Raw genomic sequence first — 26944 nt, 5'->3', positions numbered from 1 at the left:
GAATAAGCTGAGTTTTTATTCTTTAAGACTTGTACAAATTTTCTCATATGTAATGTTATATGAGTTTTGTGATGAAAAGTGAGCATTGACTTGCTCCAGCTTGAAGACTGAATCTGGTTTGGTCATACAGTTCCTTGTAATTGGGAAATAATGTACAAATTGTGCCAATATGTTATATCATGTAGACTCCCATAAAATAACAGCCACATGTCTACCATAGATCTCTACTGGTTGAAATGTAAAGTTAGCCTAGAGAAACTTTATACTCTGGGTGTTCATTAAATAAACTTTCCCTGAAGTGACATTGAAAATATCTCCACCAAGTGACATGGAACAGCAATACAATGACATTTTGTTGTTGTTGTTTTTTACCTGGTATAGACTAGCCCAGGTAGACCAAGAACAGATGCTGTATCTCCAGGCTGTCCTCATACTCATGAAGACCCTTCAACCTCAGCCTCTCATGTTCTAGGACAAAAACTGGCACCACAAGACCCAGCTCATACAAATAATAAAAAATAATTGAATTTACACTTACTGACTTTAAATGACCATAAAGTGGAACATAATGAAAACTAGAAAGACAACAAATGACATTTGTGGGAGGTGGCTAAAAAAAGAGTGGTCATTTAAAGAAAAAGAGAGAAAGAAAATGGAAAAAGAGTTCAACTGAAGAAGTGAATAAATAAAATAAAACAGTAAAACGGATTCAGAAACAAATCAATAATGTAGAGCCAAGATTGCATAAATTAATCATGCAAATTAAGAAACTGGAAAAATATAAGGAAGGAATTGCTGTTAGTATGTGAATGTATATAAAAACCATGTTCCAACATAAAACAAACAAAGTAAAAATAGTTTACATGAAATAGTTTTCTATTATGGGAAAAAACTGGCAAGGCTCACAGGAATCTTACCACATCTGAATAGCAAATTCAAGAGCAAAACAAAAAGTCAGTTATAAAAGAACAGTCCTTACAGTGACTGGCAAGTTCTCAGGTATAAACTCAGATCAGCATTAAAGTGATTTGGAAAATGTAGATACAACATCAAAAGTATAGACCCACTAACAATTGATGAATACAGGTGCAAAATTCCTGAATGTAATAGAAAATAAGGAAGAATAGCACATAAAAATATTGTACACTATAAGTGTATTGATGGTTCAGTAGATAAATAATGTTCCTCTGTAAGCATGTGGTGCTGAAGAAGCCTAAATTCAATTTTCTAGATCCAGTGGAAACTGCAGTACCATTCAGGCATATAACCACAAGTCATTCAGGGATGTAGAGACTCAAAAATATTTGAATCCATGCAAGCTCTGCATTCAGAAACAGGAGGCTTTGGACAAGATGAATAAAATAAGCCAGACATGAAACAATCACATAAATTAACTCACACAAGCAGTGAAAGGCAAACATCACATGTTCGCTTTCATCTGTGGTTCCTAAACTGGAAGAGCTTGAGTTGCTAAGAAGCATGTCAAATGACAGACAAGAAGGATATAAGGGCTTAGGGAGCAGATATACACAAAGATAATCAAAAATGAATTGGTACCATAGAAACCTTCCTGCTGGGTAGGAACCGAAACGATAAAAATCTAATAGAAATATGGAGGGACAAAAGAGAGTGTCATTGAGTTTGCAACATGGTCTTGTGTTTTGGAAATAGCCATGGGCAGTGTAAAGCAGGTCTGCTGGTTGCCTGCATGGAGACCCCATGGGGCCATGAGGATGAAACTTGAGTTGCAGTGGAGACCCAGTGGAGATGCCGGGACAACAAGATGGCTGCCAAGGAGAGCTGCTGGGTCCAGTGAAGTTTTCGAGGATTGTGAGTAGCCCAGCTGGAGGGGTTGAAACTCCAGAGACTTGCTGCTGGTTAGAATTATTGGACTTGGAGATTTGTCATTTAGTAGACTTGTTGGACTTGGAGTTATAGAGTTTGATGTTTGCCCTGGTTATTTAAAATCTTGTATTAGTTGAATATTTCTTTGCTATACCCAATGCCATCTTTTGCAGTATGAATGTTTATTCTGTGACATTATGGTTTCTTTTAGTTTTTTTTGTTTAATAATTGGCTCAGTTAAAAGATCTTGGACTATAGGGATGTTTGAACATCATTGGGATGGATAAAAACTATGGGGAGTTTTAAAGTTGGACTGAATGCATTTTATTTTATTTTATGTATAGTTATCAGTTTATGGGGGCCAAGGGTGTAATGTGGTAGTTTGAATCAGGTGTCCCCCATAAACATAGGTGTTCTGAATGCTAGGTTCTCAGATGATGGAAATTTGGGAATTGCTGCCTCCTGGAGGGAGTCTGTTGTTGGGTGCCAGCTTATGGGTGTTATAGCCAGTTTCCCCATGCCAGTGTTTGGCACGCTCTCCTGTTGCTATGGTCCATCTTATGTTGGTCAGGTTATGATATCCACCCTCTGCTCAAGTAGCCTTTTTTCACTGCCATCATGGAGCTTCACATTGAGTCTGTAAGTCAAAATCAACCTCTTTTTCCCACAAGCTGCTCTTGGTCTTGTGATTTCTACCAGCAATGCAAACATGACTGCAACAAGGCCATTCTGAGACTACATAGTTAATTCCAGGTTAGCCTGAGCTACAGTGACACCCTATCTCAAAGGACAATACAAGAGAGAGAGAGAGAGAGAGAGACAGAGAAAGAGATCAATAAAAACTGATTTGGGTTTTCATTTAGTAGTAAAATTGTACATGATAGAAGCCTTTGCTTTCCAAGTTAACTAATAAACTCACTCACTGAGGTGAAATTTATAATTTTTCCTTTGGTCTATAACATCCTGCTATAATTGGAGTGAATAGGTCTTATTTCACTTCTCCCCAGAAAAGACATGGGATGTAAATGAAATATGATAAATTTAAAAAATCCTGCATGTTCTCATTATACCTACAGGTCCAAGTTTACATAACAAGGTAAAAAATAAAACAAGTAATTGCAATGGAAAATGAGTAGAAGAAAAGGGATACAATGAGCTGGTTAAAATTAACTGGGTGTATTTGGAAGAAACAACTTCTTATGTTGTATAGAACAGTAGAAAGTTAGTATGCATTTGGCAAGGGTTGGAGAGATGGCTTAGCAGTTAATGTGCATGCCTGCAAAGCCAAAGGACTGAATTTCAATTCCCCAGGTCCCAGGTAAACCAGTACACATGATTGTGCATGAATCTGGAGTTTGTTTGCACTGGCTTGAGGCCCTGGTGTGCCCATTCTCTCTCTCTCTCTCTCCCTCTTTCTTTCTCTCTCTCTCATAAGTAAGTAAGTATGCATTTGGCAACACACATACATCAGTATTCAAAATAGCGACATTACATTTTAAGTGATTCCTATACAAGCAAAGCCTGACTGAAAAGATTCTGGTGATTATGTATGTGTGTACTGCAAAGCCAATCTGTTCTATATAATATGCTCCATTAAGTATGTCAGTTTAAGAGTACAATATCAAAACAATACCAAATATTAGTTATGATAGTTATACTTATCAATCCAAAGGAAAGTAATTGCTACTCAGAGACTCAGAGGCATTGAACTCACCCAAGAACATCAGGCTGCTGTAGATCTCCAGCATCCCATCTCTGTACAGATTTTGCTGAACAACATCCAGGTGCTGCTACTCTTGCTGGGTAAAGTCCACAGCTATGTCTTCAAATGACACCAACTCCTGTAATGAAATATTTCTCTTCAACCCAAGACTACAAAAGAGGGACAAGCAATTTGAGCTTCACTCTTCTATGTCTTGGTAGGGACTTACTCAGTAAGCGCTAAATTCCGATGCTGTATCATGGAAGAAAGGACTCAAGACAAACATCTTACCTGTATCTTACTGTAATGATTCAAGAAAATAAAATGAGGTTTTTTTTTTTTTTAAATGAAAATACAATAGAATGGAAAGGCATATGTTAGGAATTGTTACATTCCATAGTGGTACATGGTCTGCCCAGAAGATTCGAGGCCAAAAACAGGGACACCACAGTTCATAAAACAAAACCTACTTGACAATAAAACATAAATAACCACCAACACCGTCATAGCTGGGGACTTCAGCACCCCATTATCAGTAATAGACAGATCATCCTGACAGGAACTCAACAGGGAAGTAAGAGAACTCAACAAAACCATAGAGCACTTAGACCTAACAGACATCTACAGAACTTTCTATCCCATATCCACAGATGACACCTTCTTCTCAGCAGCCCATTGAACATTTTCTAAAATAGACCATATAATGGGTCACAAAGATTGCCTCCACATATTTAGGAAGGTTGACATAATTCCCTGCATGATATCAGATCACAATGCTATACTGCTAGAAAGCAACAACAAAAGACCCACCAAGAATCCCAATGGCACCTGGAAACTGAATAGCACACTCTTAAACAATAAATGGATAGTGGATGAAATAAAAAATGAAATTGCAAAATTCCTGGAATTGAATGACAATGAGAACACATCATACCAAAACTTATGGGACACAATGAAGGCAGTCCTCAGGGGAAAATTCATAGCACTCAATGCCTTCATAAAAAAGACAGAAAGATCCCAAGTCAATAACCTAACCATCCACCTAAAGGTATTGGAGAATGAAGAAAAACCTAACCAAAAGAGTTCCAGAAGGAAAAAAAATAATTAAAATCAGAGGAGATATAATGAATTGGAAACCAAGAAAACAATTAAGACAATTGACAAAACAAAGAGCTAGTTCTTTGAAAAAATAAACAAAATAAATAAAATAAAATAAATAAACAAAATAAATAAAATAAAATAAATAAACAAAATAAACAAATCTAGACCCAAACGGCAATGGTACCATCAAATTCTACTTCCTAAAAGGCAGACCAAATGGGTGAACCTTCACCAGGCCCTTACATGGAACACCTACACCACAAGACACTGGAGAGGTTAGTATGAAGGCTAACGTTAATCTTCTACATATTCTCTCTCTCTCCCTTCTCTCTGACTCTTGTATATTACTTAGCTTTTTCCTCATTTTTTTATTGGGCACTTACCTGCAACACCCAGTACCTGCATGGGGCTATCATGCACAAAGAGCTTTTGATCAGAGACCTACAAGGTTTCCTAAAAGACAGACAGATTTCGCTCAGAGTACTTGATGACCCACCAAAGGTTAGTGGTAAGACCCTGCTGCTGAAGACACCATATGCAGTTGACAAGTAAAATGGAATGGAATGCTGGAAGCTAGAAGAGAGTCAGTCCCAAGACAGTCAGCATGTCTAGTGCCAGAAGGTGCTACATGTGCGACTGGGGGAAAATGACCAATATCAGTCCAAGCAACTCATGGTCTAACCTACTTAGCAGCAAATAATCTATTGTGATGCCCACACAAGTGCAATAGTGGTACACAGCCATGGTGACGAACCAACTGCTCTTCATTTGGCTAACTGATCCCCTCAGTGGTATGCGACCCATACCTGGAGCTGGGAAACAATTCAGAACCATATCCAAACATAAGCCCACTCTCCAATATCAAGTTACCATAAATCATGGGCTACAAGAGTACCCACACCTATTAAGCTCTCTATAAAAAAGTAAGGGTTATCTCATTTGTACTGGGGCTAACTTACTCTGTACTGGAGAATCTGCTTCTTTTTTCAGATAGATGTAGATCCTAAGGAGAGAGTCACCCCTCATACCTCAAAAGGACCCTGGATGAAACTACGAAAAAGTGGCAAAACAAGCAAGGGTGCTGTTATCCTGAAGAACTGCATACCAGCACAAGGGGGAAGGAGACTAACACAGAGAAAATTCAACTCCTACCAAATCAGAGAGCCAGAGCCTCAGAGGCCCCCAACACCTAATCCCTGAAGCAGACCAAAAATGAACCCAACATGGCACAGGGAAATTTTGCACAAGAGGGGCTGGAAAGAATGCCAGAGCCACATGTTGGGTCATGATATGCAGAGACATTTATCTTACCCATAACTGTGGGCTAACTCCACAATGCATGACCCATATACCTCAACAAGGAGGGGCTAGTGGGGAGGGGGTAAGTCATGGATGAGCCTAACAATGGTACCAAACTGACTGTATTTGCTGAATACAAAACTAACTAGTAAAAAAATTAAAAAGAAATAATATAAGCAGTGAATTCAAGGTGTTTTGGCACCAACATACCAGGTTGCATCAGTCAACTTCACTGAAGCTTATGCTGGGAACCCATACAAGTACATTTCATTGTGCATACCATTGGGACAGGCAACTCCAGTCGAATGAGCACACACAATCTGAAACATCTTGGCTCAAGTGTATGTTACACATGTCAGTGCTAATAAAGTAGGATATTTTTATCTTCTCTTGAGCCATACTTGTTTAGTAAATGACACTTCAAACCTATTTCTTTACTAGCTAAGAAAATATATGTTAAAAGAGATATTGTTTACCCAGAAGCAATACATTGTTATTAGAAAAAATTTCAATATCAGGATGGGCCACAAGGATTAGCATAAAACCTTTAATCTGATAACCATAAATGTAAAATGCAATGCATTCAGTCCAATTTTAAATGTTCCCATAGTTTTTATCAACCCAAATGATGTTCAAACATTTCCATAGTTCAAGATATTTTAACAGAGCTGTAATATTCCCATAATGGCACAGAATAAGCACTCACACTGCAAAAAATGGCATGGGGCATATCAAGGAATTATTCAACCAATACAAGAGTTAAACAGGGCAATCAGGAAACTCTGTAGCTCCAAGTCAAACACCTCATAATAAGTCTCTAAGTCCAATAATTATAACCAGTGACAAATCTTTGAAGTTAGAAATCCACCCACCCAGCTAGGCTACTCACAGCCCACATAACTTCTTCCAGTGCCAGCAGCTTTTCTTGGCAGTCAAACCATAGCCCTGAGTTTTCCTGGCTGCAACCCATGGTTGACCCTAAGCACTCCACAGAGTCTCCATGCAAGTCACATTGCCCATGGCCATGTCTAATATACAAACCTGTGTTGTCAATTCAACAACCTTCTCTTTCCTGCATTAGTTTTACTCCACAATACCAGGTGGGTTACCAACTTGATAATCCAGGGAGGAATAAAGCATGAATAAGTTTAGATGGCACTGTGGCATGAATAATTTATTAAATAAACATCACAAGAAAAGTAGTTCTCTCCTAAGACTTATGACCTCCTGTGGTGGTTTGATTCAAGAGTCGCCCATAAACTTATGTGTGTTATGAATGCTAGGGTTCTCACCTGTTAATTTGACAAGAGAAGCCTCCGAGATGCACTGTATTGTTGGGGATTCTCACTTTTGGCTAAAGAAGCCTCCTTTTTCAGATAGCAGTGATCATTGGGGTGATTCAAAACACACCAAGTTGCGGAGAAGTGACAGTGGAATGATCAGTACTAAATGAGATATCTTGTTCACATGCTACCAGGCTCAGGGACCATTTTAAGCGAATGGATGAAGACCTGTGATAGCTGGGCATGATGTACTTGCTTTAATCCCAGCACTAGAAAGACAGAGGTGTAAGCGACCAGCACTTACCAGGGAGTGGGATCTCATGACAATGGACAGTGGGAACGAAGCAGGCTCGGGTTGGAGGGATCCCAGCAAGGCTGAAACAAGTGTATTTTCAGAGCTTCAGACTTTTATGCTTCTCAGAACAGAAAAGGAACTACTCTCACTTTGGAACATCAGGAAAACTAGTATACAATAGTGCATTCTTTTTCAATAAATGGAAAGTCAGATAACTCCAGGTTATCTGAAGGCAATCTTTTGACTCATCTTTCAACCAACCATCCCAAGAAACTCTTGCTATATATTTTAACTGGGTGATCTGCATTATTAAACATTGAATCTCTAAACAATTAGCCTGTCTTGATAGACACAACCAGATCTACTTACATATAGTCCTTCCGACATCATGACACACCCTGACAATACAGTCCTGTACATATATCACATATTTCTTCTTCTATGAGTTACAACATGCATGATGTCATAAATGTCATAAATACATTATCACAAAATTAAAAGGTTCCTGTTAAAGTGAGAAACAGGGAAGACAGGAACAGACTTTATTCAAGGAATCCGACAAGGGCTGTGACCAGGCAGGTCAAACAGCCTACAGGATATTTTTGGGTCATGTGGGAACTGGAATTCTTTGTTTGCTGGTTGGTCCATCATGCTCAGGGCTTGGGCTACATGAGGGAAGTGATAACCAAACAGGTGGTTTAGGCCATTATAGGAAAGTTATATGAATGGAGAATTTGAGGCATTCCAAGAATGTGATAATTGGGAGGGGTGGTTGGGTCACTCTTAGGAAACAAAGAGTCACAATGATGTGGCAGTCAGAGTCCAAAGAGGGAGTCATTCGAGTTCTAACAGGTCCTATTTTCTACATAATCCTATTGTCTGCTTACTCTGTTTGAGGCAGAGTCTCAATCTGATTAAAAGTAAGCTTCCGACAGAGGAGTTCCGGTCAAGATGGTGACCGCCTAGCTGCAATACAAACAACGAGGGAAAAAAAGGCAAGTATTCAAGGGAAATTAGGAACTTTCTGAAGAGGGAGGGCACAGATTGTGATAAAAGAGGGAAGCACACAGCCCCGCGACCCACGCCCCGCCACCCCGCCCGCCGTGAATAACTGCATCGGGTGCAGCCCCGCGCCCAGCGGCCCGGCGCCCCGTGCACACCAAGCCCCACGCGCCCCGGCGGCCCAGCGCACCCCACAACCCCCGTGCCCCACACCTGCCGCACCCCCCGCACCCCCCAGCACGCCCCTCCCCCCCAGCGCGCCCCACGCTCCCTATCCACACACGGCAGACGCGGCCCAAGCCAACCAAGGCTTCCCGCGCCCCGGGCACCCAGGCCTGCCCCGCACCCCTGCGCGCCCAAGACCCCTGCGCCCCACCCCCGTGTGCCTCGAGACCACCCCACGCCCGCCCCACCCTCCCGCGCGCCCCACCCCCTGCACCTTCCGTGCTCTCTATCCACACACAGCAGGCACGCCCCAAGCGCCCCGCGCCCCGGGCGCCCTGGCGTGCCCCGCACCCCCGCACCCCCCGCGCGCCCTGAGACCCCCACGCCCCACCCCCACGCGCCTCGAGCCCCCCCCCGTGCGCCCCGCCCTCGCCTCCCCCCCCAGCGCGCCCAACGCTCCCTACCCACACGCGACAGGGGCGCTCAAAGCCCCGTAGCGTCCAGCGCCCGGGCGCCCAGGTGTCCCCCGATCCCCCCGCGTACCCCGAGACTCCCCGCGCCCCACCCCCGCGCTCCTCGAGCCCCCCCCCGTGCACTCCACCCCCGCCGCGCGCCCAGACTGCCCCGCAGCGTCCCACAGCATCCAGCACTCCATCTTACCTCAGCGTGCTCCACGGCCCCTGCGCTACCCGCGACCCCCTGGACCCCCTCAGCCCCCTCCCCCGTGCGATCCGCCCCCTCCCCCCTGCGAGTCCAGAGCACCCCACGGTATCCCACAGCGCCCCACGCTCCTAGCTGCCCCCCCTCCCCTCACGCCCTGCTGTTTTCACATCACTTGCCGCCGGTCAGTTTCTGCTGTGTCCTGATTCCGTACCCACATCATCTGCCTCTGCACTACAACTGCACGTGCAGTGGGCCCAGTCCCACAGCAAGAGCCACATAAGTCCACACTGAGTCACTAGCGCCAGCGCAGGTGCCATCCCCTACCTGTACATCGCCACCCATCCCCCACTCCCCTGAGGCGGAAGAGCACAGACTGTTTACAGACCCCAGTGTACCCAGCCAGAATCTAGGCACCTTCAAGGCTTGCTACCTCAGTCCCTTTTCAAGCTCAAAGGCAGGCAGCTTAGGTGCATTACTGGGTGAGAATTCAGGCAACTTTGGTGCCCCTGTCAGGCTATATAGGTAGGCGGCTTTGGCAAGAGTGAGCAAAAACCCAGGCTGCTTACAACTGCCCCAGGCTGCCTTGGATTTGCATTAAGCTAGATCCCAGGCTGCTCCACCCACCTACCTGCACATACACTGACATGGGTAGACCACAGCGCAAAAGAAATAACACGAAAAATAAAATGGAAGAAAATCCAGACAGATCACCCAGTCCAACAAGGATCACAACAAACCAAAACATAGAAGAGTGTTTAGGATCAGAGCATCAAGTGGAAGCAATGAACAATGCAACCCTGACCAAACTACTGCTAGATCTGACAGGAAAGCTACAAAGGATAGATAATCGTATGGATGCTACCATCACTAAGCTAGAGCAATATGATAAGACACTGGAAGGAATTCAAAGAGAGCTAAGAGAGTTGAGGGAGAATGAAAAAAAAGAGGACCTTAAAAATCAGCTGGCCACACTAAATGAAAACATAAAGAAATGCAAGGATGATTTCCAAGAATCAGCAAGAAAATCAGAAAATGAGACAAAAAGGGAGCTGGACAAAGCGATGGAAGTGATACATAGGAAAGTAGTAGAAAATGCAAACTTAATTGAACAAGTCCAAAACTCACTAGAGGCTCTCAAGAATAGAGTCAGCGAAGTGGAAGATAGAAATTCTGATCTGGAAGACAGGATGGAAGAAACAGTTCGAGAGTCCAAAAATTTCAGTAAGTTCAAAAGTTCCTGTGAACAGAACATGAGAGAATTGTGGGATACACTTAAACGTCCTAATATCAGAATCATTGGAATACCAGAAGGAGAAGAATTTCAGACCAAAGGCATGGAGAACTTATTTAACACAATAATTGAAGAAAACTTCCCCCGTCTCTTAAAAGAAAGGCCCATCAAGATTCAAGAAGCAAACAGAACTCCTAACCGACTAGACCAAAGGAGAAACTCCCCAAGGCATATTATCATTAAGACTCTAAACATTGACACCAAGGAAAAAATCCTAAAAGCAGCTAGGGAAAAACAGCACACCACTTTCAAAGGAAACCCCATCAGAATTACTTCAGACTTCTCAATGGAAACCCTGAAAGCTAGAAGGGCCTGGAATGATACTCTCCAAACGCTAAGAAACTATGGCTTTCAACCTAAACTACTCTACCCAGCAAAAGTCTCCCTTATAATAGATGGTGAAAGGAAAACTTTCCATGATAAAACTCAGCTTTACAATTATATGAACACAAAACCAAACCTACAGAAAGTACTCCAGGAAATTCTCCACAGAGAGGAAACAAATAACCAAACACAAATGCCTACAAGAAGAAGATCACAGCAATCAAACCCAGAGTAGATACAAAAAAAAAAAAATTCCATGGAAATGCCAACACACCTCTACCACCACAAAATGACAGGGATCAAATCAAATCTCACAGTCATCACCCTAAACATTAATGGCCTTAATTCACCCATCAAGAGACACAGGCTAACAGGGTGGATCAAAAAATTAGACCCCTCAATCTGCTGCCTTCAAGAAACCCACCTTACCACTAAAGACAGAAACCTCCTCAGGGTGAAAGGGTGGAAAACAATATTCCAAGCAAATGGGAATAAGAAACAAACAGGTGTAGCTATATTAATATCAGATAAAGTTGACTTCAAACCAAAAACAATCAAAAAAGACAAAGAAGGCTACTTCCTACTTGTAAAGGGAACAATCCATCAAGTGGATATTACAATCATAAATCTGTATGCACCAAACACAGGGGCACCGCAGTTCATAAAACAAAACCTACTTGACAATAAAACAGAAATAACCACCAACACCATCATAGCTGGGGACTTTAACACACCATTATCAGTAATAGACAGATCATCCAAACAGAAGCTCAACAGGGAAGTAAGAGAGCTCAACAAAACCATAGAGCACTTAGACCTAACAGACATCTACAGAACTTTCCACCCCAAATCCACAGACTACACATTCTTCTCAGCAGCCCATGGAACATTCTCTAAAATAGACCATATACTGGGTCACAAAGACTGCTTCCGCATATTTAGGAAAATCGACATAATTCCCTGCATGATATCAGATCACAATGCTATATTGCTAGAAATCAACAACAAAAAAACCAACAAGAGCCCCAACGGCAACTGGAAACTGAATAGCACACTCTTAAACAATAAATGGATAGTGGATGAAATAAAAAATGAAATTGCAAAATTCCTGGAATTGAATGACAATGAGAACACATCATACCAAAACTTGTGGGACACAATGAAGGCAGTCCTCAGGGGAAAATTCATAGCACTCAATGCCTTCATAAAAAAGACAGAAAAATCCCAAATCAATAGCTTAACCATCCACCTAAAGGCATTGGAAAAACAAGAAAAATCCAACCCAAAGAGCTCCAGAAGGAAGGAAATAATTAAAATCAGAGCAGAAATTAATGAATTGGAAACCAAGGAAAGAATTAAGGCAATTGACAAAACAAAGAGCTGGTTCTTTGAAAAAATAAACAATATTGACAAACCTCTGGCCAATTTGATCAAGCAAAAAAAGGAGAGACTCCAAATTGACAAAATTCAAAATGAAAAAGGAGAGATTACAACAGACATCAGTGAAATCGGCAGAATCATCAGGACTTATTTCAAAATCCTTTACTCCACAAAACTGGAAAATGTGGAGGAGATGGATAAATTCCTGGATGCATATCATCTACCAAAGCTAAACTCAGAGCAGATCAACCACCACAATGAACCCATCACGCTCATGGAGATTGAAAAAGTAATAAAAAACCTCCCAAAAAAGAAGAGTCCAGGACCAGATGGATTCCCAGCCGAATTTTATCAAACCTTCCTGGAAGAACTCAAACCAATCTTCCTAAAACTGTGCCACACAACTGAAGAACAGGGAAAACTACCCAACTCCTTCTATGAAGCTAGTATCACCCTAATCCCAAAACCAGGCAGAGACGCCACAAGAAAAGAAAACTATCGGCCTATTTCCCTAATGAACATAGACGCAAAGATCCTCAACAAAATTCTCGCAAACCGAATCCAACAACACATCAAAAGCATTATCCACCTTGACCAAGTGGGATTTATCCCAGGAACACAAGGGTGGTTCAACATACGAAAATCTGTCAATGTAATACACCACATAAACAAGCTTAAACATAAAAATCACATGATCATTTCGATAGATGCAGAGAAGGCCTTTGACAAGATACAACATCACTTCATGATCAAAACATTGGAGAGAATCGGCATGGCCGGTTCACATCTTAATATAATAAAGGCAATATACAAAGCTCCAAAGGCCCAAATAATTCTTAATGGAGAGAGACTGGAGGAATTCCCATTGAGATCAGGAACAAGACAGGGATGTCCTCTCTCACCTCTGCTTTTCAATATAGTTCTGGAAGTCCTAGCTCAAGCAATAAGACAGGAGAAGGAAATAAAAGGGATACAATTTGGAAAGGAAGAAGTTAAGTTAGCTCTATTCGCTGATGACATGATTGTATATGTAAGAGACCCGAGAGACTCCATCCCAAAACTCCTGAAGGTGATTAACTCCTATAGCAAAGTAGCAGGATACAAAATCAACGCACAAAAATCGGAAGCATTTCTGTATGCAAATGACAAAGACACAGAAAAAGAAATAAAGGACATAGTCCCATTTTCAATAGCAAAAAATAAAATAAAATACCTTGGAATAACGTTAACCAAGGAAGTAAAAGATCTTTACAACGAAAATAAAAAAACTCTCAAAAAAGAAATTGAGGAGGACTTGAAACGATGGAAAGACCTCCCATGCTCCTGGATAGGCAGAATTAACATTGTGAAGATGACAATCCTACCAAAGGCAATATATAGATTTAACACAATTCCAATTAAAATCCCTACAATGTTCTTCACAGACATAGAAAAAATGATCTCAAATTTCATATGGAAAGGCAGAAGGCCTCGCATATCCAAACATATCCTCAGCAAAAGAAATACCTCTGGTGGCATCACCATACCCGATATAAAGTTATACTACAAAGCCATAGTAATAAAAACAGCATGGTACTGGCATAAAAACAGGAGTATAGACCAATGGAATAGACTTGAGGACCCGGATTTTGGGCCAAGCAACTATAGTTACTTGATATTCGACAAAGGCCCAAACAATATAGACTGGAAAAAAGATAGCATCTTCAACAAATGGTGCTGGACAAACTGGATAACCACATGCAGGAAACTAAAACTTGATCCACACATTTCACCATGCACAACACTCAAATCCAAATGGATCAAAGACCTCAACATAAGACCAGAAACTCGAAAACTACTGGAAGAAAATTTAGGAAGTACTTTCCATGATATAGGAATGGGAAAAGACTTCCTGAATAAAACCCCAGTGGCTCAAGTTCTTAAACAGTCACTCAACCATTGGGATCATATGAAGCTGAAGAGTTTCTTTACAGATAAGCATATAATAAACAAAGCCAATAGAATACCCACAGAGTGGGAGAAAATATTTGCAGGTTATCCAACTGATAGAGGCCTTATCTCGAGAATTTACAAAGAACTCAAAAGTCTAAACAATAAGAAGACAAATACCCCACTCACAAAATGGGGCACAGAGTTAAACAGGCAATTCACAGAGGAAGAGATACAAATGGCAAACACACACCTAAGAAAATGTTCATCATCCCTAATCATCAGAGAAATGCAAATTAAAACAACTATGAGATTCCACCTTACCACAATAAGGATAGCCAACATCAAAAGGTCAAATGAAAATAAATGCTGGCGAGGATGTGGAGAAGCAGGGACACTCATTCACTGTTGGTGGGAATGCAGGATGGTACAACCACTTTGGAAAGCAATCTGGAGACTCCTGAAAAAGCTGACTATAGAAATACCAACAGACCCAGTTATACCATTACTGGGCATGTACCCTAAAACCTTCAAACCAAAAGCCAGAGAGATTTGCTCAAGCATGTTTGTAGCAGCTCAATTCGTAATAGCTAAAAGCTGGAATCAACCCAGATGTCCATCATTAGAAGAATGGATAACAAAGATGTGGTATATCTACACAATGGAATTCTATACAGCAGTAAGAAAAAACGACATAAAGAAATTTGAGGAAAAATGGTTGAACCTGGAACAGATCATTCTCAGCGAACTTACCCAATCACAGAAAAAAAATCGACACATAGTCTCACTCATCTGCAACACCTAACCTGAATTTGCCCAAGATGCCTTACATACCCAGCAAGTACCTCATGGACTAGACAATAAGATGGATGGGAGGGCGGGGAGGGAATCAAAGGGTGGAAAACAGTAATCCGGACCCAAACGGCAATGGTACCATAAAATTCTACTTCCTAAAAGACAGACCAAATGACTGAACCTTCACTAGTCCCTTACAGGAAACACCTGAACCACAAGACACTGGAGAGGGTAGGATCAAGACTGACCTAAATCTCCTACATCTTCCCTCCCTCCCTCTCCCCCTCTCCCCTCTATCTCTCTTCTCTCTAACTCTTGTATATTAGTTATCTTTTTCCTCAATTTCTTAGTGGACACTGACCTGTAACCCCCACTTCCAGCTTGGGCCTACAATCCACAATGAGCTTTTGATCAAAAAAACCTACAAGGTTTCCCAAAACAATGACAGACTTCTGTCAGAGTAATTGATGACCCACCAAAGGCCAGTGGTAAGACCCTATTGCTGAAGACTCCATACGCAGCTGACACATAAAATGGAATGACATGGCTGGAAGCCAGGAGAGAGTCAGTCCCCAGACAGTCAGCGTGTCTAGTGCCAGAAGGCGCTACATAGGTGACTGGGGGAAGTGACCAAGATCTGTCCAAGCAACACATTGTTTAACCTAAGTAGCAACAATTAACCGGATGTGATACCCATACAAGTGCAATAGTGGTACACAGCCATGGTGAGGAATCAATTGCTCTTGATTTGGCTAACTGATCCACTCAGTGGTACTAGACCCTTAGCTGGAGCTGGGAAACAAGTCAGAACCATACCCAAACACAAGCCCACTCTACAATATCAAGCTACCATCAATCACGGGGTATAAGAGGGCCTACACCTATCAAACTGTCTATCAAAAAAGTAAGTGTTATCTCAATTTTCTGGGTGCTAACTCACTCTCCGTTGGAGAATCTGCTTCTCTTTTCCAGATAGATGCAGATCCTAAGAAGAGAGCTGCCCCAACATACCTCAGAAGGGGCCCAACTGAAACTAAGGACAACTGGCGAAATAAGCAAGGGTGATGTTTTCCTGTGAACTGGATACCAGCACAAAGGGGAAGGAGATCAATTCAGAGAAAAATCAACTCCTTCCAAATCAGAGAGCCAGAGCCTCAGAGGACCCCAACACCTCAGCACTGAAGCAGACCAAAAATGAACCCAACATGGCTCAGGGAAATCTTGCGGAAGAGGGGGCGGAAAGAATGTCAGAGTTACATGTTGGGTCATGATTTTCAGAGACATTTATCATACTAATAACTGGGGGCTAACTCCACAATGCACGACCCATTTTCAATAATAAGGAGGGTCTAATGGGAGGGGGTAGATCACAGATGAGCCTAAATAATGGTACCAAACTGCCTGTATTTACTGAAAAGAAAACTAATAAATTAAATTTAAAATAAAATAAAAAAAAAAAAAAAAGTAAGCTTCCTCTTTATGTCTCCTGCAGGCACAGCCCAACTAGATGATTGTGTTGCTGGCAGAGTGTCCTTTATCCACCCCTACAGTGTGTTCTGAGCTGGCTGTGCTCATTCATTCCTTGCTGTGCATATATGATGAAGTGACCCAGCCTTTTCTGCCATGATGAAAGTTCCCAGGAATTTGAAAGTCTTAAATAAATAAATAAGGTGAAACATCCCCATTTCTATTCTCCTCAGTCTTTCAGAACTCAAGCCTATCTCCTTCCTGAGAACTGACTTTTAGACTCAGAGCATCTCCAAATTACCTCTTGCCTTAGAACTCTTTCTAGATACCTAATGCATCAGATGCCTACGGCATCTATATGACTATCACTGGAACCTTCACATGCTTTCTTACAGAGTTAAATCCTCTTAGGCAATCACTCTCCTTGGGAACTAGTCTCTAATCCTTTTTGTTCCTCAGTTTTTTGCTTCCTCCCTCACACCATGAATTCATCCTTCACACCAATAAGACCTGTCTTTCTCATACACATCCACTTTCCACAACACTTTTATTCCAACATCCATCCTCAGAGAATGAGGAACAATTGTAACTCATACTATTCCTATGCTTTTTACACTCTTATTGAAGACACAGTATTCTTAAACCTGTGAAAATCAAGCCAGTGGCATCCTGGGTTAATCATTCCAGGTAAAAAAAAAATAAAAAAAGAGGAAGTTCTCAGGCCAAAATATCACATGGACACATGCATAAATGGCTCAAAGAGGGAAAATGCCTAATCAAAGGCTTCCAGCCTAGAAATGGGAATCAGTCCTCCAGCCCACAATCTAGAGGAGCCAAGACTTGAATGAAAGTCTTCATGAGGACAAGACAGTGAGAGACAATGAGATAGCAGAGACAAATGAGATAGAAAATGAGATAGTCTCAGGGGGACGCAATGTGGGGTGACAGTAACATTCATGGATGAGGACAAAAACAGAGTCACAGAGATTCAGAGATTGAGAGATTATAAATCCTTAGGTAAATGGCCAAAGATAAAAAGCTATATTTACACACAAACTATTTCAGATGGGCTGTGACCATAGCTTCGCTTCCCAGCTACAAATTTCATTTTTCCCTCAGAACACTTTCCACATCTCTTTTCTATCAAGCATTTTTTTTTTTTTTTGCATCACTCAGATCATCCCTAACTCCTCACTTGCTCGCTTTGAGTCAAATCCTCTCTTAGGCAATAACTTCCCCTAGGCAATGGACCACCATTCCATGGTCTCCACTTTCAGTCTCCTGCTTCCTCCCTCAAACAATGACTTCTTCCTTCACACCAACAAGACTTATCTTCCCCATTCAGATCATCTTGCTGCAAAGCACTTAGCACTTCATCTGTCCTCAAAGACTGGGGAAAATCAATGACCCAAGCTTTTCTCATCCTTCTAAGAATATTTTGCAGTCAATGAGGAATCAGGCTTCTAGAACATCTGGTAACCAAGCCAATGGTTTATTTATGCCATGGTAGCAGGCAATGGAGACTCACCCACCAACTTCCCAAACCTATAACATGAGCTTCCCATACTGTACAGCAATCCAAGCTCTATATGCAACTGCTCTCACAGGTTTCAGGGTCTAAATGGAGAGCTGATAGATTTTACAGCAGCTCTGACCTACCCAAAGCAATTCCCTTGATATACTGTGGTTCACCACTATGGCCAGACTGCAACAACACTCAATTCTCTAAAAGGAAAAGAAGTCAAGGGTGGAAACTGGGTTATCTAGGGAGGACTGAGATAAAATGATTGGGAATGAACACAAGGCATGGCCCATACCAGGCACAAGCTCTATCAGTAAAATGTAGACAGTTCATTTTAGTATATTTACCACAAAAGTTTCCAAAGGTGCTTAATTTTGTATTTATGGGCCTTGAACTTACTGTGTACACATGGCTAATCTGGAAGGAGGGTCTTCCTGTTTGCCTTAGATCCTGAGTGGCTGGGACTATAGAGCTGCATGTCCCTTTCTTATTTGAAATTGCAGCTGACCTTAGGTCTTGGACCCTTTCATAGTTTTAAGGAGGAACTGAAGGTGGACATTCAAAGAAGGAAGAAGAAAGTCAAGTGGGGGTTGGTCTGGCTCTGATCCAAGATGCTTCTAGTATCCTGCACTTAGTGTTAACCAGGTGGGGTCTCAATGAGCAAAAGCTCCAAACAAGGATTCACACTGATTTTCATTATTTTTCAGGTAGGCCACAGATAGACTACACAGTGAAATCCAGGTGGGCCTGGACTAGAATAAGACACTACCTCAAAGAAAAAACAACAACAACAAAAGCATCATCCACCTTAAAGAAGTAGATTCCATCCCAGGGTTTCAGGGATGGTTCAAAATACAGAATTAGATAAGTGTAACACACCACATGAATAGAAAATCACATGATTATTCCAATAGATGCAGAAAGGGAATCTCACAAAATACATCCTTTTATGATTAAAACATTGGAGAGAATGGGGAGGAACCATATTTCAATACAATAAAAGCAATGAATATGCACACAAGACCTAAATCACACTAATGTGGGAAAAACTGAAAGTATTCCCACCAAAGTCTGGAATAAGACAGGGATGCCCACTTTCACCATTATTTTTCAACATAATAGTTGAGGTCTTGGCTCAAGCAATTAGACAAGAAAGAAATAAAAGACATAAATTGGTAAGAAATACCTCAAACTAGCCCTATTTTTCAGGTGAAATGATTTTATATTTAATTTATCCAAATATAACACCACAAAGCATGCAGAGATGATAAAATCTTTCAGTAAAATTGCAGGATACAATAGCTATACACAAATATCAGTAACCTTTATAAATGCCAATGATGAACTTATGGAGAAAGAGATAAACAATAATATCCATTTTCCAAAGCCACAAAAAATTAAACAACCTGGAAAGTCATTAACCAAGAAAGAAAAGACATATACGAATAAATAAGTAAAATAAAAAAAAAATGAGGTAAGAAATTGAAGACCAATCTCTAAGTTCAAGCAATTACAGCTACCTGACAAAAGGACCAAAAATACACACTAGAAGCCTGGCATGGTGGCACATGCCTTTGTTTTTGAGTGTGTGTGTTTGTTTTTATTGTTTTGATTTTCGAGGTAGGGGCTCGCTCTAGATCAGACTGACCTGGAATGAACTATGTAGTCCCAGGATGGCCTTGAACTCATGGTAATACTCCTACCTCTACCTTAATCCCAGCACTTGGGAGATAGAGGCAGGAAGATCACTGTGAGTTCAAGACCACCCTGAAACACAGGTCAGCCTGGGCTAGAGCGAGACCCTACCTCGAGCCAAGCAACCAACCAAACAAACAAAATACACACTAGAAGAAAGACAGCATCTTCAAAAAATGGTACTGGAGAAAAAGACAAAATACATGTAGCAAAAGAAATTAATTCCACATCATTCAAACTGCAAAAGGTCAACTCAAAATGGATAAAGACCTTAACTACCAAAACAACTGACACAAAAAGCAGGGGGAACAGTCCATGATATAAATGTACTGAAATAATTCCCAAGTAAGACCCCAGTAAGCACAGGAAATCAGATCAAATCTTAACCACTGGGATATCATGAAACTAAGTATCTACTGTGCAAACACGCAATCAACCAAGTCAATAGTCATCCCACAAAAAGGAGAAAATCTTCACCAGCTATATATCTGACATCAATCTAATATCTAGTATATACACCGAACTAGAAGGAAAGAAAGAGAGAGAGAGAGAGAGAAAGAAAGAAAAAGAAAAAAAGAAAGAAAGCAAGACATAAACAAACAAAGAAACAAAGAACCTAACCAAACAAAGACTTTTTAAAAACGAACAAGAGTAGGTATCCCTGTGGCCTGGGCTGTTTGGATCCTGCAAGCTTGACGTGAAAATAGACTCCTTGCTCTGCCTTCCTGATTGAAGTGCTCCTGGGTCCCCAATTCCTGGATACCCTAGGAACAATGGTGCTTGTGGTGTAGAGTAACAAGGCCAAAGCTCCTGGTTGGTCCACCACCTCCCAGTTGCCTGGTTCTAGTAACTCGTACATTGCCTTACAGAAGCCTGGTCCCTGTGGGTGAGCTGGGGAATCAGGCCTTTTGCTCTGGTATCTTTACTGGCCCCTGGGTACTGACATCCCTATTTTCCTGAGTCAGGGGGTGAATGCGTAACTGTAGGCAATGGCCTCTTCTCCTGGCTCTGCAGCTTCTTGGCTCCTGTTTCCCCAACATGTGATAGCTGTGTGCTAAAGAACGCATGCAAGTGGAGTGAGTAGGCGCCAAGGCTCCAAATTCCCCAGGTATATTTGATGTTCCATCAATCTCCACAATTTATGCATCTTTGGTTATAATCCTATTGTACACCAGTATAAAGATCCAGTTCACATTTAAAATGGAACACCCTCTGAAGGATATACAAGGACAAATACTTACTTTCTCCTCAACATTACTGTTTCCCCAAGAGGTATAGACCACAAACCAAAAAAATCCAATGAAGTCAGAAAACTGGGAGACCTCTACCAAGGATGCCTAGTCCCAAAATGGAAGCCTCCAAAAAAATAATAGAGAAATCAACAGAAATTTGATTCCAAAATGAAACTACAACAAGCAATGAGATCCTGATCAAAAGAATTGCTGAACTGGAAGCAAGCCATTAAAAGAAACCAACAATCACATCAATGAAATTGAACAGAATCATCTATTAGAGCACTTAGATTTGGCAGTAGGCTTAACTTTACTGGAGAAAACATTAGGACCATCAAAAGAGGTATGATTTGAAGGTGAGCCAAGAAATGGAAGTTCACAATAATAGATTAAGCTTAATGAAGACTTGGTCAAATGTAAGAATGGATTCCAGGAAACATCAAGAACACAAAATGGGAATTCAAACTGAAATGGTACATCAAACAAAGAGAGGGACACAATGGAAAATAACCCAACAGAAAACATAAATCAAATAGAGCCTATTAAAAAGCCTCTCTAGAACCCCTTACTATCACAGTTACTGACGTGGAAGACAGAGCCTCTGAACTGGAAGACGAGACAGAAAACATTGACCAAAAACATTGCTAAGTTCAAAGAATCAAATGAACAGAATACAAGGCAACTGTACAATTCTCTAAAATAACCAAACATCTGTCCTGTGGGTAAGCCAGAAGGAGAAGAAATCCAGGCCAGAGGCAAAGAGAACATATTCAAGAAAATTATTGGAGGAAGATTTCCTTATGAGGGGCCCATCTGGCTACAAGTAGCCAGAGAACACCCCATAGGACCAAAGAAGAAACTTTCAAAAGCACATTATAGATAAAATTCTTAACAATGAAAACAAAGAGAAAGTGCTAAAAGCAGCAAGAGAGAAACAAATCACTACATACAAAGGAAATCCATGTGCAAGAGTCAAACAAAAACATCTCAAGAGCTAAGAAGAATAAGATAACAATAACCAAAAATCATCATGCTCAAAAAAGTACATCCAAGCAGAAAACCAACAAGGAAATAAATGAGATCAACAACACCATAGATCACCTAGACCTAATGGACTCTAATTCAGGAAATGAAGTAACTTTCTGCATCATATCAGATCACAGTGCTTTAAAGCTAGAAATTAACAACAAAAAACACATCTAGAACTTCACCAGCTCCTGAATATTAAATAACATACTTTTTAAAAAAATATTTTTGTCCATTTTTTATTTGTTTATTAGAGAGTGACAGACACAGAGAGAAAGACAGATAGAGGGAGAGAGAGAGAATGGGCGAGCCAGGGCTTCCAGCCACTGCAAACGAACTCCAGACGCTTGCACCCCCTTGTGCATCTGGCTAACGTGGGACCTGGGGAACCGAGCCTCGAACCGGGGTCCTTAGGCTTCACAGGCAAGCGCTTAACTGCTAAGCCATCTCTCCAGCCCCTAAATAACATACTTTTGAACATGCATGGGTAGTGGAAGAAATCAAAAAAAGAAATTGAATCACAATCGCTTTATGCATTGAGACATCTCTTCAGCACCTGAAATAGGATCTTTCCATGGCTGTGAATTCATCAAATAGGTTATGCTAGCTAGCCAACTAGATGCAGGCATACAACTGTATATGTTCAGCCATAGGACTGCAATTCTGTGTAATGTTCTTACATCCTTCATTGCCACAAAATAGTTTTTGTGTCATTTAGGCATGTTTTTCAAATCAACATATAGCAAACATGAAATAGATACATAAATACTAGCTGATTGGGCTGGGGATATAACTTAGAATGACCACCTAGCATGTTGAAGGCCCCAGGTTTAATCCACAGCAGAAAGAAAGGATAGAAAAATAAAAAAGAGAAACAAAGATAAAAATTTGATCTTTCCAGATTTTTGGACTTTCCTTCCTGTATGGTCAATTCCTGCCCTCCACCTCAGCTTTAAAGTGCGGACATCTCCCTCCCTCTGAACCACTTCTGTCTCCTAGCTGTCCCACAAAAGACTCCATCTCTCACAGTCCCCATGTCTTAATGGGGCCATTGAAAAGTGACACAGACCTCAGAGCATGAGTGTGGGCATCTCTAAGAGGGACAATTATTAAGACTTTTTTAAACAAATATTTTAAGCACAGAGTAAGAAAAGATAGAAATACTGGACCAAGCAATAGATAAGTACGAGCTTCTCAAGAGCATCTCAACAAAGTTCAACTAACTTCACTTGCATACCTACACCTTTGGTGGCTTTTGATTACATCTCAAAGAGTTGCTAAGTAACTTTGTCTTTATTTTGTCTTTTGGGTGCTGTGGTAGTTTGAATGTGTCTGCCAAAATAGTCTGGTGTTTTATTGTCTCTTTTCCCCTGGTTGAAGGTCTCACTGGGGGTGCAGACTTTGCAAGCAAGCACCTGTAACCTCTAATCCATCTTTCCATCTATAGAAACAATTTTTTTGGATCCATTTACCTTATTTGAGAATTCTTTTAATCTGGGTGTTGTGGCACATGCCTTTAATCCTAGACCTTGGGAGGCAGAGTAGGAGGATTTCCATGAGTTCAAGACCACCCTGAGACTACATAGTGATTAAAGGTCCTGCTTATAAGCCTGCTATCCTGAGTTCAGTTCCTCAGCTCCCACATTACTACTGGAAGCAATGGCACATGCATCTGTAAATCTCCTGTACCCATGGCAGTGGGACATGCCCAGGAGAATCCAAAAGCTGTTTTTTCAGTAGTAAAAATACAAAGAAAGGACTGACTCAGAACAGAGATCTGTAGCAGCCTCTACATGTGTGGCATAGCAAAAACATATCAACCCTCACACTCATGCACACAAACACACATACATACATGGAAAAAAAAAAACATAACAATAGGGCTGGGCAGATAGCTTAGTGATTAAAGCACTTGCCTGCAAAGCCAAAGGCCCCAGATTCAATTCCCCAGGAAGATGCACAGGGTGGTGCATGTGTGTGGAGTTCCTTTGCAGGTGCTGCAGGCCCCAGTGTACATTCTCTCTCTCTCTCTTTCTCTCTGTCCTATTCTCTCTCTCTGCCTCTTTCTCTGTCTCAAGTAAATAAATAAAAATAAATGTTAAAAAACACAATAAAAATAAAATACAATAAAACACTTGTAGAAAGAACTGAAAAGCTTTCAGTGTAATCCCACATGTAAAGAATTAACAAGGGTGATTTGAGAGTATGATATTTAATAAAATTACATAAGATGTCTTAGAAAACCTTACAAATAATGAACAATGAGATAAATATATGTAGACACCTTCATTTCACATGAAATAATGGATGCTGTCAGTAAATAACCTGATATAATTTAGTGCACAAACCTACAGCAACAAAAAACTGGGTATGTAGGTATGATGAAGAAAGATGAACATACCCTAAATGTAATTTCTGAATTTCAATCATGCTCTCTCTCCCTCTTTCTCTCTCTCTCCTCTCAATCTCTCTCTCTCTCGTGTGAGTGTGCTCTTTTTTTTCTCACTCCTGTTCAGACTCTTTACTTTGTCATTTCCTACCTCTGAAATCATGAGTGCAGGCTTTGTTAGCCACTGAACACTCCAATTTTTATTCACTGTACTATGATTGAAATAAACATAGAGGAACTAAGTCCACCTACAACCTCACCATTCCAATGCCTCATACATGATCACTTTTCTGTACAAATATCATGGCAGTCACACTTCTCCTGTGCTCATCAAACACATCTCTCTCTTATAAACATGCCCAACTGTAGACAAGGATAGCTATACATGTGCCAACAGAAAAATCTTACACTTACTTAAAATATTATGAGTAATTTTAGTGGAACTTGATTCTGCTACTCTGAAGTGTGGATTTTACATGAGCTACAATATCAAATGGTTCACTTACCTGCAAGGTGTCTCATTCCTTTGCACAAACCAGGCACTGACTTGCCTTGTGTGCCAATCACTAAGGATCTAAAGCCAAGCAATTACACTGTTTTTCATTGCTGAGATGATAATGAAGTAAGCGTTCCTTTCAAATTGATGAGTGTATCCGGGGTACATGTCCTGCAGTGTGTGTGTGTTTAGAGGACAATCTTTCCCATCAGTTCTTGCCTTTGACATTGTCCGTGGCAGGGACTCATTGATCACCTCTGCATTCCCCAGGCTAGCTGTTCACTGACCTGTCAGAGGATTCTCATGTCTCCATGTCCCTTTTGCAGTAAGCACAATGAAATTACGGATGCTCACTACTGCTATATGCTAAATTTATCTAAAAACTGTAGCCGTATATACAATATGATTATGGTATAAAAGCATAAAGTTAAGTCTAAATGTACCACAAAAAAAATAAATATGCCCATGCCTGTTGTAAGAGGACTATTTTAATGGAATATTGAGTTCTGAGATTTTAGGCAAAGGAAAACTGAAAAAGAATAAAACAGAGCTGAGGCTGTGGTTCAGTCCATAAAGGCCTTGCCTAACATGCATGAAGCAATGAGTTCAATACTCAGTGACCACATAAGCTGGAAAAGTTCAAGGGCATCTTTAGGTATGTGGTGAGCTTAAGGCAGACTATGCTACTTGATACCCTGTCTCAAAAACAAGAGCAAAAAGCAAAGAACAAACCATCCAAACAGTGAGTCAGTCATTCTGTTTGATTTTTGGATGTAAGTGCATCATCCCTCTAGCTGGCATGTGGGTCCTATCCTCAGTGTGTGTGTGGGGGGGTGAAGAAATGTGGATGCAGGCAGGGGAGACAGTGAGGAGTCCCAACCCTTTCAAGAAGCTCCAATGTGGAGAACTGCAGCCATCACAGGTGAGAGCCTGTTTCATGCAGAACAAAAAGATTCTGCAGAGTGACAGAAACTGAGGACTGGGGACAAAGGGTTTCAGGGAATGAAAGTCTTTGAGAATTCTAACAATATTCTGTGGAAATTACCAAGGGACCTGTTATTGAGACCAGCGAAAGAAAGTATAGAAATCATTCAAAATAGGATCATAGAATTGGTTATAAACTGATGGTAATCCAGTCTGACAGTTTAAAGCAAGAGATGAGACAAAATGTGTGAGAAAGTGTCTGAGAGTGGAGGAATTTAACTCAATAAAAAAAAGCAGGAGTGTGGAGCGCTGTCTTCAGTATACACCAGAACCATTGTCCTTTGAGCTATCAATGACTGTGCCTTGTAACTTTCTACCAAGGAGGAGAGGAGGGTTCATAAAGTTCTCCACCTCTTCAAGGATTCACAGACAGTTATTGTTACTGGAGGAGATGGCTCACAATGCCTTAGCCAGGACTTATATACAGTTCAAGGTTTATGAATGAAGAGGCAGCTCAGAGTGTAAGTGCACTTTCTCTGCAAACACGAGGATATAAGTGAACCTGAAATAGCTTAAGTTTGAATTTCCAAATCCCACATGAACAGCTGAGAATGCAAATGAAAAAATGTAAGCCCAGTCCCACAATGTGGAGCATAGATTAGGGAGCCCCTGGGCTCATGAAAAGCTCCTATATTTCAAAAGTTTCCAATTCCAAATGAGAACATGGGGAAGAACAATGGAATGGGACACTATTTTCTGTTAAAGTCAACAAAGGGGCGTGGAAACGATAGCAGGAAAGAGCATAATACCCAATTACTGAACATGCATGTGCGCGCGCACACACACACACACACACACACACACACGACAAAAGGTTATTGGAGGAAGAGACATTTTCTTCAATATTGTATCTCTCCACCTACACCCCTCTAAGTTACTCCTCTCTCATGCTCTTAAGTAAATGTCCCTGATTTAACTCATTATTGCAACAGGCTACACTTGCAAGGAATTGTCCTTTCTTCCTATGATTTGTAATCCTATCTGAGGTGAGTAGATATTTATTTATTTATACCTTCTCAGAAAAAGCTCACACAACAAACTCATAAGATGTTGAAGTTG

The 26944-nt window shown here is 41.0% G+C and overlaps 1 pseudogene; it reads right to left on the bottom strand.

Moving 5' to 3' along the window:
* LOC123457320 overlaps positions 1-20617 on the bottom strand; it is a 45548-nt pseudogene extending 24931 nt beyond the window's left edge.
* Positions 20618-26944: the final 6327 nt, after the last annotated feature.

The sequence above is a fragment of the Jaculus jaculus genome, unplaced genomic scaffold, assembly GCF_020740685.1.
Source record: "Jaculus jaculus isolate mJacJac1 unplaced genomic scaffold, mJacJac1.mat.Y.cur mat_scaffold_36_1_2353498_arrow_ctg1, whole genome shotgun sequence".
NCBI lineage: Eukaryota > Metazoa > Chordata > Mammalia > Rodentia > Dipodidae > Jaculus > Jaculus jaculus.
Note: the sequence above shows the minus strand (reverse complement) of the source record. Positions and strands in the feature narration are given on the sequence as shown.